The 14,903-nt window shown below is 33.5% G+C and overlaps 1 protein-coding gene across 2 annotated transcripts in view; it reads left to right on the forward strand.

Moving 5' to 3' along the window:
- Positions 1–14,903, forward strand: part of dachc (dachshund c) — a 101,138-nt gene that overhangs the window by 24,355 nt on the left and 61,880 nt on the right. The window lies entirely within an intron of this gene.

Here is a 14,903-nt window from a genome sequence, read left to right on the forward strand (position 1 = left end):
ATTATTTGTTAACAAATTTTTGTTGTTGGATGCATTATGGTTGCATGCATGATAACACTTTAATATGATGGTTTAGTGACAAACAATTGTAACAAACAATTGTTAGGGTTGTTGTACATATTTACACCCTGTTCTGTTCCTGTGGAAATTGGCATAGTAATCATTTGGAAGTCTCTTAGAACTAGTTGAACTTCAGCTTAGCCTGACATGTTTTTAAACTAGCGTATGAAAAGTCTTACACAAAAGCAAGACAAGATGGTGTAATGGTTCACTTCATATGGCACATATTTACTAACATACAAGACAAGTCATCAACTTCTAAATGACCCTGTTACACTCCTCCTTTCCTCATGATTAACTTCTGCCCCATGTGTGTGTGTGTGTGTCTGTTTACACGAGATTCAACTCAAAAGCTTTCATTAAGCTCTGTTTATCACATTTATTATGTTTTTCAGACTGTAAATCTCATCAGCACATTTGAACATGTATGATTCACTGATTAAAGTTTCAGAAAATTATGGAGTCTCATAGTTCTGAAGATATGCAAACTGAATATAATTTAATTGATTAATTTTGTTGTGTAGTGTAATCTGATATGAGTGTAATATGAGTTCGGGTTTAATGTAAACAGGCTTGTAAATTCCAGCTGGATTGCCGAAGTTCTCCAAAGAGAACATAACTGTAACACACTCAGCTATAAGTGACTGATCTTGCGGATAGTTTGTTGGTGTGGTTGTTTGTGTGTGAATCTGTTTGAGGAAGCAGTCTGTTTGTAAAATGTTTACAATACTGCCTTTTTCCATCACTGTTATTTCCTGTGCATGTGGATATTTGTGTGTGTGTGCACGTATGCTTTGAGAACAAGAATGCTGAATTCTCTCTCTCACTCACTCACTGGGACAGTGTGTATGGGACAGATGTTAAGTCTCTGTCTTTTTCTCTTCACTTCTTTCTTCATCTCCCTGCAGGGGCCACAACACTTATTTACATTTCATTCATCACAGAGAGCCGCAGATTGAAACACAAACAATGGACTATTTGGGTTCAGTCTTTCAATTGCGATAAGAGCTCAGATTACGCCCCATCATGAAGGAACTTCCTGTTTGAGCCCAGAATAAAGGATGTTTGCTTTTATCCTTTCAGCTGGGTTTTTTTTCATTAAAGAGCAAGTCTGTTTGAATGTTTTTTTCTTCTTCCATTGGTTGCAAGTTGTCTTCGTTTCAAATTGTAAGTTGGATATTGTCTAAATAGTTTGCAAGAGTGACATTTTTCAAATAATGTTTTGTTTAAACAGCAGATTGTTTCAAAGTAAGACCCAACCAAAGTGAAACCCAACTCATTCTAAAAACGTACCCCTATATACATTTCTGGAGAGTGAAATATGTGCCAGAGGCCGCTATGTACACTTTTTGAGTTCTTAAATTTCTCTTGCAAGTGCCATTCACTCCTGCTGTTCTCATGTAAATCCACCAGAGGCCACTGTCAACTGGCTGAATGACTGACTGACTGACTGACCCATCGACTGACCCACCCTCCTCCTTCCCTAAACCCAACAATAGTTTTTTTTCTAAGCATCTATTGACCCACCCATCCACTTCCTTAAACTTAACCGACAGTTTTAAAAAGCAATCCAGAAAAAGAAAAGCCCTTGCCTGATTTTTACCACATTTTCAGATTTTACCACATTCTCACCCTGTTATTTACTTGTCAATTTTATTTTTTGGCTTCTGTTTTTTTTTTACCTGCTTTCTGGAACCATACTTTGTCGGACTTGTACCGCGTTGTCGTGGGCAACTCCTCTGCGCATCTAATACATATGATGAGGCACGTAAATGTAGTTTCGTAAAAATGTAGCCCCTGACATGTATAATAACTATTATAAAGACCAAGTTGTAGTTTGAACTTTCTTACTAGCAAGAGTGAATATCGGTTATTATTATTATTATTTATTTATTTATTTATTTATTTTATTTAGCTTAAAATACATTGAATTACATGATTAAAAAAAAAATCACCCAAAAATGCAGCCCAGGCTCACTTGGATGTACGTGCCTCCAACTATTCTGCAAAACATAAAACCTGCAGTGCGTACGGTTTGTTGCACTTTTCACATGACAAATCCACCAGGGGGTGCTGTAAACATTTTTGTAAATTTTAAATGTTTCTTAGGCAATGTTTTTATTTCAGATGCACAAATGTCTTGAGCATGTCCATGAGAATGGGCTTGTCACCTAGTGAACCTCGGACCTATAGTGCCCACTGCAAGCACATAGTTTTACCTTGATTCTACATTGCTATTATCTCTTTTGTGGATAAAATCTAAGTGCTTTGCATCACAAGTACAACACTGTTCAAAGAGAGCTACTGAGCAAACTGACCATGCCAGAAAAGTTGTCTAAATAGAGATAGGTAGGTGAGGCAAATGTATTCAATTACAAATCACAGATATCATAAAGCAATTTTGCAGGTGTTTATTGGCTATTCTACAAAGAACTTTGCAAAAATAATTCTTTATTCGTCCATAATACGTCCCCATTAATATCATTAGTGTAAAAAGAAAAAAGAGTTGTTGGAAGTCATACTGCACCATAACATTCATATTGTCTAGAAACTGCAGTCAAATGTATGATTATGATTGCTTTTGCAGGTTAATTATAAAATTTAGGTTAAAGCTTGCATTTCCAGCTAGCCTGTGGTAGAAAATGAAAATTTGCTGTTAAGCTCAGGCCAACCAATTTGTAAATTGGACTGACATTCCATATTTATTAATTGTATTTTCCCTGCATATATTTTTTGGACTCTCAGAATACCTGTAGTTCTTGACTTGCATTATATCAATCCCCACAGACCACATTTTTGTTTCAGATAAAAAACTTATTCAATGTTATGATAAAAAAAGTCACATACATATTAGTAGATCTGATTACTGGGTGGACTATCCCTATATTATAAACAAGCTAAATGGCCTTTATAATGCAAAAAGGTGTTATAAAAACCCTTGATTTTAATGTCAGTGTAAAAAAGCATGAAAGATCGAGTAAACTTATTTTGAGAAACTCCATGTTTATAACTCCACCTGTCATAAAGATAATTTCTCTGCTAATGGGCAACAACAACACACAGCAGTCTCTTGCTGTTTGCTTCATTAACCCTGCATATTAATATGCTCATCCTCACTTCTTGTTCTTTTTTTGATTTGTTTGTTTTCTTTAGCTTATCCAGAATGACAGCTTTATAGTGAAACAGGTAGTTATTATAGAGATAAGGGATTGAGGTATCTGTTTCGCTTAGTTCCGTTTTTCTATTTCTGTAATCTAAAGTAAATAGTTTCTTCTCTTAAATACAGCGCATTTAAAAAAGTAACAATCCTCACTCAGAAACTGCTTGTAAATTTCACATATAATTACAAAATAACAGAGCAAAATGTTAAAATTGTAAAATAAGTGTGAAATTTTTTAATTAGAAAAATAAATACAACAATATGTTTTACATTCCTTCTTTATATTATATGTTGTGTGCTCTTAAAGGAATAGTTCACCCAAAATGATTATCATTAACTCACCCTTTACATACCTTTTTAGGATTCTTCTACTGAACACAAAAATTTGAAAAATATACTCTTAACTAACTAACTAACTAACTAACTAACTAAGGTTTGGAACCACAATGCAAAAAATACTGGATTCCTAGGGATGTTACGATTCACAATACTAATCTCATGGTTCCAATTCAGTCACGATTTTTTAACAAAATTATTTGAAACAATTTTAAGGTGAAAAGCCTTTTCATTTTTTTCTGAAATGCTGCACATATTTTGCAAACTAATATATTTCTGCCATAAGCAAATTGCTATTTTAAAACCAAATAAATTCCCAAAAAAAGAGTAATTAAAAAAAAAAACTAAAGAAAACTTATTAATATAAACAAACTAAAACTGTGACTGTGCTGGGATTTTACATTTTTAAAAGTAAATATCAGCATATCTGTGTTTTCTGGTATAAGTTCAGGTTTTCCACTCACAATGTCTACTGCTGAAAAAAAAAAAAACATTTTCACTGGGGACTGAGATGGCTGGTGTGGAGAGGAAAGCCTTTCCTAAACCAGAGAGCGTTGTACAGAGGTGGTCAATAGGCCCTCTGATCCAGGGGACTGGCCACTGGCATAAAAAAACTGATTATAAAATTACTAATTGATTATGAAGGTGAATAATTAACATTACTTGTATAATTAATTAGCATAAGTATCAGTGTGATACACTTAAGAAGACATAATCTTGAGCATTTTTTGAATATTCAATAATAATAAGCAAATTATTAAAATATGCATTAACTAATTTGAAAAGGAGAGGGTAAAAAATAATCTAATAGCTGCTTCTGTAACAGAACAACTTTCTCTTTCAGTCTAAAAAACATCTTCACACTTTTGCTATGAAAACACTGATGTGACACTCGTCGAAGCAAGCGGAGCTGCAAATCATCCAGTCCACGTGGTTTGGCTTATTACAGGTTTTTTTTTGTGTATAAATGTCTGTGACAGTAGTTTTTCACTGTGCTGACGGTATATATGCATCATATTCGTTGTTCTGTTAGTGTAAGTAAACGTCTTTTCGCAGTATTTGCATACAGTTTGTGTTTTGTCTGCCGCATTTCACCGCTGTCATTTTACTCTGCCACCCTACCTCTTGCTCGCCATTGATGTGCAGGTAAAGCAAGTTTGCGCCTGTAAACACAGTGCCCTCTCTGTTAAAAAAATGTATCGCAATTACTTCAACATTTCTACTGATTTAAATCGTCACATATTTGAATCAATTTTCAACCGACTCACGGTGAATTGTTACATCCCTATGGGTTCCACACAATTACTTCATGCTGTCCCAACACAAATCTTAACTTAATTAAACTTAAAAGTTAACTTAATATATATATATTTTTTTACAAATTTAAGTGAATTGAACATAAAACAATTAAGTTTTCCCCAAAAAACACAAAATAATTGTGTTGTTTCAATGCATTTAAAAAAAAAGTAGTTTGAACAAGCTGCAAAACTCATTTTTGAGTGCACTTGGCGAGAAAATAGTTTATTTTATTTTTGGTCAAACAATCCCTTAAAGTCTCTATGCTGTGAACGCAGATTGGCACCATTTAAATCACCATATTTATGGCTTCCATTTGATATGATAATTGAAAAATACATCTGAATGTTTGTCAGTGGAATACATGAAAACGAACCCCCCTCTCGATCCTTTATTTCTCTCTGCTGTTCCCCCGTCTTTTGTTTGTGTGGCAGTGGGCAGCCCAGAGGGGGTTGTGCCCCTTTCATACCCTAGTAATTGATGAATTGTATGTGGTATGCAAATGAGAATCCATAAATCTTATGAATGACAGCTTAATTTATGTGAGCCTTAATGAATGCAGGATTAGATTTTAATTAAATGTCCTCAAAGGCACCCTGAGTTGTACGTTGAAATTTTTGTTCTTTTTCTCTCTCTCTCTCTTTTACTTTCTGACTCACTCTTTCATAGACTACCATGTTAATCTTAAGTCTTGTTTCCTGTGCACATCTGTTCTCTCAAATGAAGTATCTAGAAAAATTGCAGTGATAAAAAACTCTTCATTTTGCGAACGGAAGGGGGTCGTAGTTAATGAATCATAGGGGAGAGAGAGAGAGAGAGAGAGAGTTAAAACGGTGCCTTATCTGCTGATCTCTCTTTGAATTTCTTGAGTCATTTCCGCTGCATGGCTTAACCACATTTAATCTGATTCCATCAGTATCAGTTTAATTAAAATATCGCCCCATTAGGAATTATTAAAAATGTCAGCCTGTTAGGCATTCAGCATGGGCTGTAGGAAGAGAGAAGACAGTCCTGCGTCATTAGCACTATAGTGTTCTAGCACATCTTGCTGTCAGAGTAAACTGAATCAGACCCTGAGTGCCGGACAGATGACTTTGTTTGCGTGTGTGTATGTGTGTGTGTGTGTTTGTATAAAACATGATACCGGATGGGTTTCAACTGTGGCTGAGAGGAAAGCTGAGTAATAAAGACCAGAATGAAATTCACTGTGATCTTGTGTCTGGATATCTGTATAAATATAACTTATTTCCAACACATGATTATTTTTTTTTATCTCTGCCATAATGAGTATATTTTGTAGGATACTGTATTCAGCTTAAAATGCATTTAAAGGCTTAACTATTATAATTAGGTTAACTAGGCAAGGTAGGTTAATAAGGCATTGAAAAACAGAGGTTTGTTCTTTAGCCAATTTTGTAAGGGTTTATAATATTGGGCAGTTTTTTTTTTTTTTTACATTTATTAATATATATTTTTATTTCAAACAAACTAAAATAAGTAAGATTTACTGTACATCCTCCATGATCAAAAGTGCCAGGTTATATATATACAGGCTTGACATTAACAATGCCAACCCACCAAATGCGGGTAGATTTCAGCTGTGGCGGGTTAGACAGTCACTCCCATTAGCTACTTTGGCTGGTTGATGATAACTTTTAAATTGTAGTTTTCTTAAAAAGCAAAGTTAAACAATAAGGATTGCCCAATGAGAGGCCAGCGTGTGAGATGACAATAATAACTGTGTTCGCGAAAGCAAAAGAAAGCAGGTGAGGGCTGTGCGATTAATCGAAAGCAATTTAAAAACGTTGCGATTAGCTTATCGCAAGAGGCTGCGGTATTATTTAATTTTCCCTGCCCAGAGCAAATGTGTGAGTGCCATCTGTGTGTGACAGTCTTACTAGCCAATTGAGTGAGCACACTTTCATTCTGCCCAATCAGAATTGAGCAACCAAACTATGCGGAACACCCACAATAAAAAAGCAAACAAAAAAAAAAACAAATCAGAAAAGCGCGGATGAGTGCAGGGTGATGACATTTGCTGACTCAGAAGCATTAATAGATGAATTAATATCAAAGAAAAACAAGACATTGGTAATATGTAATATTTTGGTTTCTAAGTCACAGACACTGAACAAAAACAGGTAATTTGTAAGAATTGTGGCACAGCATGAGCTAATACAACAACTAGCACCTAAAAAAAGCACCACAGGTGGCTATATGAGGAGTGTCTTGCTAAAAAGTGAATTAAAGTATTGTCAGTGACACTCAATCTACTAGCAAGCAACAGCAAAATACACTTTCAGAGTTGTTTCAGCCATGTTTATAAAAAGCTACACTATCTCCCTAATTTGAGTTCAACTTGTTTAAAGAAAGGAAAGGTCATTTTATTTGTGTTTACTGTTTGCTTTAGAGAAAAATGAGTGTTTCATTTTTGAATATTTAAAAATAAATTTGAATAAATGTTAGAGTAAGTTAATATCTTTTTAGTTCCTTTTTTCAACTAACACTCACTGCATTTTAGTAGTAAGAAGCTACAATACAGATTATTGAGTTGAAGCTTAACTACAAAATGAAATCACAGATCAAATTGAAATAACAAAATCTGTCAATAAATTAGATATTTTCCCTAAATCGCACAGCCCTAGTGAATACAGAATGAGAGGATGATCCTGTTCCCGGGGAGACACACTGATGAGGGCTTTAGTGTCAAAGCTGATTTTTTAAAAACACTGGGTAAAAAGTGACACTCTGGCACCAACAGTCCTGCTACTTTCATTTCATTTCATTTCATTTCATTTCATTTCATTTCATTTCATTGCTTTCATGAGCTCCATTTTTTAAAGTTCTTTTTGTAAGCAGCAGGTTGCTTTCACTTTAACCCTTCATGTGATCATCCTATATCGCACACTGTATGTTTTTCGCCTGCTTTCTTTTGCTTACAGTTATTTTGGGCTAATTATTATTATTATTATTATTTATTTGTAATTTTTTTGGTGTGGCTAAAGAAAAAAAAGGTAAATCCTTAGTATTGAGCTTTAAAACGTCAAGGGAAATAAAAACTAATTGCAATGCGACACTATGAAACCACAACCCATTTGCTCATGTTCATTGAGGTCATACACAACACAAAAGAGAAATGAATGAGGAGGCATGTGGAAATAACACAAAATCTAAATCAAGTAATTTTAGCATGCCAAAGTAAAATTTTATGCATATAAAATATATTTTCAACAAAATTGTGGCTAGTGAAAATGGCGAGTGGCTAATAATATTGGACAATTTTCTAGCCACATTGGCTGGTGATCTAAAAAGTTAATGTCTAAAGTTAATATATAAACACAATAATAAAATAATAATAATAAAATAAATAAAACATAAATAAAAAATAAAATAAATAAAATAAAAACCTTTATTTTTTCCCCTTATTTCTGTTTGGAGAGAAGATTTTCAACACATTTCTAAACATAATAGTTTTAATAACTCATATCTAATTGATTTATTTTATCTTTGCCATGATGACAGTAAATAATATTATGCTAGATATTTTTCAAGACACTTCTATACAGCTTAAAGTCACATTTAAAGGTTTAACTAGGTTAATTAGGTTAAATAGGCAAGTTAGGGTAATTGGGCAAGTTATTGTATAACAATGGTTTTTTCTGTAGACTATCAGAAAAAAATATATAGCTTAAAGGGGCTAATAATATTCACCTTAAAATTGTGTTAAAAAAATTAAAACAGCTTTTATACAAGCCGAAATAAAACAAATAAGACTTTCTCCAGAAGAAAACATATTATCAGACATACTGTGAAAATTTCCTTGCTCTGTTAAACATCATTTGGGAAATATTTTTTAAAAAATTCAAAGGGTGGGCTAATAATTCTGACTTCAACTATATATATATATATATATATATATATATATATATATATATATATATATATATATATATATATATATAGTTTTTTTTAAGAATTAAATTCTTTAAATTAGACTTTAACAGGTGGAAAAATATATAATGAAATAAAATAAATCAGAATAAAAATAAATAAATAAATGAATGCCAGTTTGTCTAAATGAGCGAATCGATTTTACTGTTATCATTCACCAATAGTCAAGTATAATGACACAAACGTGAGACAGGAATTATTTTTCCAGAACATAATTCACTGAATTATTATAATTATTATTATTATTATTATTATTATTATTATTATTATTATTATTATTATTATTATTATTATTATTATTATTATATTCATTATTCATTATTATTATTACATTTAAACTGTATCACTCTAATTTTTTCCACATTGAATAAATGAAATAAAGTCTTTGATACATTTGCATCAATGCATGACATCAATCATTGTCCCTGTCAAAGACAAACACACGCACACAGAGACCAGTCCTCACTCCTGTTTTTTGTGTGTGTGCATGTGTGGTTAAGTGAGTGCATGTGTGTGTGCATGTGTGGTTGAGTGAGTGCATGTCTGTGTGTGTGCGAGAATGGGGTGAGAAATAAACCTGTGATAATCCTCTCCCGTTTCAAAGGTCAGCCGCTGTGATAAAATAGCTATTTTGTTCATTTATTTACTCTCTGCAATGGACAGATAAAGAAACACTACAATTAGGGAATTGAGAGAGAGAGAGAGAGAGAGAGAGAGAGAGAGAGAGATTTTAAAAGGGCAAACGGTGGGGAGTTTAATATTTTATGAAGGATGATTGGCGCTCGCAAGCACTGGGGGAGGTGAGAGCTGAGGCTCTGCGCAAAAAAAAAAAAAAAAAAAAAAAAAAAAAAAATATATATATATATATATATATATATATATATATATATATATATATATATATATATATATATATATATATTTTATTTCTGGAATGCTCAGCAAAATGAAAAAAAGTTGTTGTTTATTAAAGTGAATGCTCTTCATTAAAGGTTGACTTAAAATAACACTTACTTGTGTAAACCTATAGAGATTTTCAATTGAAATGGCATCATGTTAAGTCTAGCAGGTCGAAACGGATTGTAACCTCTGTCCTCTCCCATTTAGACCTAATTAGGTGAATCTGGTTGTCTTGATAAACACTTCAAGTTAATGCAGATGGAATTTGTGTGTGCTGCTGGGAGCCATGGCCGGATTTAACGCATGTAAACTCCACAAATTTAAATTGCACATGAATGCGCAGGAGCAGGTAACAAGGTGCGCAGCATGCATTATACATGAGCAAAAAAATCGGCTGATTATGGAAAAGGGAGATGAGTCTACTGTGTGATCTAATTAGAGAGAGAAAGAGAAAAAAAAAGAAGAAGGGAGGGGTGTAAGAGATGGCAGGAAAAAAAGACTGTCCTTGAGAGTATTTACTGACGCATGCTAGTATGCATAGTAGATTAGTTCTGAAGAGAAATGTGTATGAGTGTGTGCAAGCCATACCTGTTGTGAAGAATATGGCGGACTATAGGGTCAGTTGTCACATTTCATAGGGAGATTTTTATGATTCATTTTGTATTAAAACACATATAATGGCTACACATATTGGCTATTAAAATAAAAAAATCCTCCTTTGAGAGAAAAAATTGAGTTCTGAAATCAAACACTGACAAATTGAGAAAACACTGAAATCAAAAAATTCCCCACTTAGAGTTAACAGTAGCCTATAGACTTTTCAGCTGAATTGAATTGAATTGAATTGAAATTTATTAAATTGGATGAATTGAATTGACTATTCTGACCATTTATACACATATACAGTACAGTGCCTATAGAAAATCCTCATACCCTGTGAAAATACCATTACTCAAATCACACCCTGCTTTCAAATGATCTTCGGGATAAAGTTGTAGAAAGGGAGAGGTTAGGAGAAGGCTACAAAAACATTTAAAGACTGAAAAATTTATTTGAAATGTGATTTAATTTTAGGCTTTATGACAAACGAGTAGCAGTGCGATATGGCTGTATATCAGCACTGGTGGGAGTGCGTTTATAGAACAGTTCGACGGCATAATCGTTTGTATAAAAAAGAAAATCAAACATGGAGACTCTCAAAAACTCTTTAGTCAAGGAACTACTTCCACCACTCTTTAACCTCTGAAGCTGACCTCAGAACAGCTGAAACCTTTGCTAATTCACACACGTCACTTTAGAGCTATTATTTGAATGATTCTCTAGCGTAATTGTCTAAAGTGATGACAAAACAGGTGATTTTGCTCACATTTTTTGAGGCTGAACAACATGAAATGCCATCAATCTACAGAGATTTCCCAGTATTTCTCTGTTGCACTCGGGATTTCCCAATAATTAACCCCGAAAAGCCAGAGCAAAGCAAACACTACCAGTTTCTGTTGTATAAATACAGCAATACAAAATATAAAAGACAGAGATCGACTCAGAATGTCACTTACCTGATTTAGAATGATTTGTTTAGCTGTAGTTTGAAATTTACGCTGAGAAAATGCTGTTTTTCTCTCCTAAGGACTTATTATGTGATCTCTTTCGCCATCTTGTGGCGGAACGTCAACCATTACTTTCTTTGGTCTGCTCAGACAGGCTGATAGCAGCCTATGAACTGAATACGATTCTCCGAAATTATAAATATTTAAAATAAGGCACTATCCTTTTAAATAAATGACATAGTTGCAATCTAAACTACATTCTCGACTAAAAAGCCTCAAAATTACATTATGTTGTCTAACAGCTGCAATAATTGTCAAACTGTAGAGCAAGGCTATTCAATTGGGGGCAATTTGTTCCAGCCCTCCAAATAGCGTGACCAAGAAATCAAAATTAAATATAGTTCAGTCGAAAACCGGCCGCTACAGTTATGAAGTGACATGCGTCTCTTCAATACAGTACGAGCTGCAGTTGAAGGCTGCGCAGAGCGTGAGTCACCTGACATTAAGCGAATGGTGCAAGCTGCCAAAAACCTTTGGACACTTAATCATAAAGGCTTCTCAACGCCACGTTTCTGTTGCATGGATCAAAACTGCTGCAACTAAACAAAGTTATGCCACCTCTGCGCTTGTTTAAATTCTGAGCTTATACATCAAGGCTAATACGTACGCACACTGGATTAACTATAGCAGCGGGCCATTCACATATCGAAACTGCTGCAACTAAACAAAGTTATGCCACCTGTGCGCTAGTTTAAAGTTCCGAGCTTATACACCAAGGCTAATACCCACAAACACTGGATTAGCTATAGCAGCGGGCCATTCACATATCACGTCTTTTCCGCACAAAAGTTATTTTTCAATGTAAGAATATATGCCAATGTGCGTGCACAAGCGGAGCGATGTGCTTGCGCCCTCCAGACGCACCGAGTAGAAAACATCTCAGCCGTAGCGTTGAGAGTTGTGCATGGCTTTCACTGCAATGTAAACAAAAGATATGTTAGACGAATTATTACAAATTATTTAAAGAATTATGTATTTATGAATGCACATGATAACAACAGTTTATTTAAATATTTGCCTAATATAAAGCTTCAATTTACATTAGACATGATAACAGTGAAACCATGAAACCATAAAACCATGAGACTACAATCGTACAACCAAAATCTATAATTGTTGCATCCCTTATTGTTATGCAGTTCAAAACATAACATATGAATGTGTCTGATTGTAGAAGAAGCCTACTTAAGCAATGTACTGCTTTTGTTGTGCTTTGAAATGCATGAATGTTTGTAAAAAAAAGCCTATTGTACAATGCAGTGATATTATGTAGTTTCAAAATAGAATATATTAACATTTTAATGTAGAAAAATACAATGTGGTTGTCTTAAGGAGCAAAAATACAACATATGGACTCTTAAATGCTGTTGTGTCATCACACATATTGCAAGTGATATCTCTCAGGCCCCTCATTTGGAATGCTTTTCATGAACTGGCCCCCATAACAAACTAATTGAATAGCCCTGCTGTAGAGTGTCCTCTGCTTGACGCTGTATGTGGGTTGAGTAATACTGAAGGGTGAAGAGGCTGTACTAGTGCTGTTATTTGCAGAATATCGCAAGGCTATCAGCCAATCAGATTCAAGAACCAGACAGAACTGTTGTATGTATATATATATATATATATATGTATATATATATATATATATATATATATATATATATATATATATATATATATATATATATATATATATATATATATATATATATATATATATATATATTATTATTATTTAAATTTTTTTTTAATATATTTATATATATTTATTTATATATAGGCTAATCATTTCCATTATATGTTTTTATATATTATAATTATGCTGTATATGAACACAGCAGTTATGCTCAAATCAGTATCAAAATAGTCTTTCTGTTATAATCTAAATAAGGCGGATCGACCCAACTAAAAGCAAAGATGAAAAAACAATCTGACCCAATGGAACAATAGTTTCGTAATATATTAAGGGAAATGTCTTTCATAAAAAGCAGCAATGTCTGATTCTGCAAGTGAGCACATTAGTTATTGCTACTTATCTAATTGATAACCACAATGTGCTAGTTCGTCTTTTAAAAAAGTTGCGTAATTTTAATATGCATCTTAAGAATTGTGTAACTTTTTAAGGTGTGCAAGCGCTTGTTAAGGCTGACACAGATGAACAGGCATACTCTGACTACTGAGACTCACATACTGTGTGTAAATATATTATTAAGTATACTAAATAAAGAAAATAGAGCATTTTAACTAATTAAGTGTCTGTTTCGGAACAAAGCAATCTTTATATCTTAAAATGATAAAAAAAAAATCTTTAAAAAAATCTTAAACTGCCCTGATATATAAGACCATGTAAAGACTTTGGGGCACAGCAACCTTACAAATACATTGTTAAATCTTATGTAAATTATACAGAAATGTACTTTTCAGCTTTGAGGAAACTGATAGTATAAAGGTTAGCACAGATATTTCTTCACTGGTGAACACATTTTAAGCAAACATGACAGAGGATAATGCTATCATTTTATAGGCTTTTGCAAATGGATTATTACAAACATACATAAAATGACATATATACAGAAAATGACTTTTCATATCATCACAAATTTATGAGCTGATTCATAATTAACAAACAATATAAGACATTCTGGATTGTAGGTACACTGTAAAAAGTGATTAGTTGACTTACTAAAAAATGTGAGTAAATCTGTTGCTTTTAAAGTGATTAGTTGACTTTACTTAATGTCAGTACAATTTTAAAGGAAGACACTTCAGTCCCAGTTTGTGGAAGGCAAATCAGGTTTATTTTGTAAATTAACATAACAGATATCCCTACAGCAGTGGATATTAACGTGTATCCTGTCACATTTGCTGTGCAAAAACAGGGCAAAGAAAAACACGCTCGCTGTGTGTGTGTCTGCTGTGTGTGTGTCCCCGCTGTGTGTGTGTGTGCTTGAACTTTGTAACGACATTGTGTGTGACTCATCCTTGCAGAAATTCTTGAATTAACTCCACAACAAATACATCAAATAATTTTTGGGAAAGTTACTGTAGTATTTCTCAGAAACATTACGTGAGATCTGCTTTCTTCATGTCTGTCACTGTGCTGTTTATCTGATGCAGCAGAAGCGGAGATTGAGGCACACTCTGACAGGCATGATCTAGCATTAAAGGCACAGGCCACAAAAATAGCTACATAGTGTTCAGAGCAGAAAATTCCAATATTCTGAAAGGTCTAATAAATAATCTTATGGGTGTTTTGAGCTGAAACTTTCCAGACACATTCTGGAGACACAAAAGATTTATATTAGATCTTGAAAAAGGGGTAAAATAGGTGCCCTTTAAATATATATACTTTTTTAGAAACTACTGCAAACAACTGACACAGCAGTGAATGAGTGAACAGTCTAAATGAATCAAATCTGTTTTACATAACAGTTTGACCTATTATAATGAAAAGAGTGATCATTCATGAGTTTGGTACATGTTCTTAGTCTAGCTGATTAAAATGACATGTCTTGAAAGCACTTTTCCTAGGTGACAACTAGCCTCAAGCCTACTTGGTGGTTTCTAATCATTTTGCGCCATGTCTTTCTTTT

The sequence above is a fragment of the Danio aesculapii genome, chromosome 1, assembly GCF_903798145.1.
Source record: "Danio aesculapii chromosome 1, fDanAes4.1, whole genome shotgun sequence".
NCBI classification, from domain to species: domain Eukaryota; kingdom Metazoa; phylum Chordata; class Actinopteri; order Cypriniformes; family Danionidae; genus Danio; species Danio aesculapii.